Source organism: Phalaenopsis equestris, unplaced genomic scaffold (assembly GCF_001263595.1).
Source record: "Phalaenopsis equestris unplaced genomic scaffold, ASM126359v1 Scaffold196608, whole genome shotgun sequence".
In the NCBI taxonomy this organism is placed as follows: domain Eukaryota; kingdom Viridiplantae; phylum Streptophyta; class Magnoliopsida; order Asparagales; family Orchidaceae; genus Phalaenopsis; species Phalaenopsis equestris.
This window is the reverse complement of record NW_018216557.1, coordinates 1-1,567: the sequence shown is the minus strand read 5'-3', so window position 1 is coordinate 1,567 and position 1,567 is coordinate 1. Positions and strand designations below refer to the sequence as shown.

The following is a 1,567-nucleotide window of genomic DNA, read 5'->3' as shown; positions in this document are numbered from 1 at the left end:
TTTCTATTTTGTAGTTTGAAGAGCTGTGCTAGTTTGAGAAGACAAAATGTAAAGATAATTTAAGTAGGAATGTAACAGTTAAGTATACATTCAAGTATGTATTTGTTTGGGATGTTCTTAAGGATATGATGTATTTTTTATTTTAAAATGTCTCCTTTTGGCTGTCAGATCTACTGGAAGCCCACAAATTATTCATTAACTATTAGGATTATTGGCACAGTACTGAATCCTTTAGTTTTTAGGTGGATACATGGTTTTATGGTAGGTTGGTACATGGATAAACTTCTGGTATGTATTCCACCAGCACGCTGCACAACTGCACAACCCTAAGCATTTAGGTAGATGAAAGGATCAGCTATTGGAGGACCTAGCCTTTGATGCTATTTTTCTAGAGTTTAATGTGTCAAATCTCAATCTCAGAGACTATATCTATGACCAAATAGTGTTTGGAAATCATACTTCTACAATATTTTTAATTTCTTTGGTTTCAAACCTACTGAAATTCCCCAGATTTCTAAATTTTAGGCTCGGGGCCACATAACAGTTTTCAACATGCTGCATCCAGGTTCGCTGGAAGGGTTATGATTCTAGTGAAGACACGTGGGAGCCACTTGAAAATTTGAGGTATATTAATGCATAACTAAGATCTCTATTTAATTTTAACACTATTATTCTAAGATTTACATTTAATCAGCAACTGCAAAGACCGAATTAAAGATTTTGTAAGAGAAGGAATCTCGTCAAAGTTACTGCCACTCCCTGTAAGTATTTTGTACTATTTCAATGCTAGTTTTTTTGCAGAAAATTGAATCTCGTGAATAGTAACACTTAGGATCAAAATCAGCGTGACTTTCTGTTTCATATATACATTCTTGAAGCGCTGAATATTTCTGTTCAGGGAGATGTAGATTTTATTTGTGGAGGTCCACCATGTCAAGGTATTAGTGGATTGAATCGTTTTAGAAATGCTGATGCGCCATTAGATGATGAAAGAAATCGCCAAATTGTTGTCTTCATGGATACTGTGCAATTTTTGAAGCCTAAATATGTTTTGATGGAAAATGTTGTTGATATATTGAAGTTTGCCAAGGCTACACTTGGGCGGTATGCTTTAAGTCGTTTGATTGAGATGAATTACCAAGCCAGATTAGGCATTATGGCTGCTAGTTGCTATGGTCTTCCCCAATTTCGCTTGCGTGTCTTTTTATGGGGTTGTCATCCTAATGAGGTAAAATTTTTATTATCATTAAGTATCCCAGTTATATTGTCTAATTCTTTGCACAGAAATTGCCGCAGTTCCCACTTCCTAATCACGAAACCATTTTGAAGCATGGCTCTTCCGTTGAATTTGAGGTATAATTGAACGTGTCTCATTTATTCTCATAATTAAAGTTAACATTATAGTCTCATATCGCATAAATGAAAGGAAAGCAATTTTTAATTGGCAAAAATTTCTATCTTTTATTTGATGAAATGTTTTTTTTTTTTGGATTTGATTATAGAGTAGTTCAAAATCTCAACTCCTATCTGTCCAGTTGAAAGAATAATTTAGTTTGTTTCTTCAAAA

The 1,567-nt window shown here is 34.0% G+C and overlaps 1 long non-coding RNA gene across 1 annotated transcript; it reads left to right on the top strand.

The window, feature by feature from the left end:
* Positions 1-502: 502 nt before the first annotated feature.
* On the top strand, positions 503-1,353 carry LOC110035182. The gene is made up of 4 exons (XR_002295124.1): positions 503-624; positions 695-761; positions 899-1,228; positions 1,285-1,353. It is a non-coding gene; the product is annotated as an uncharacterized LOC110035182 (long non-coding RNA).
* Positions 1,354-1,567: the final 214 nt, after the last annotated feature.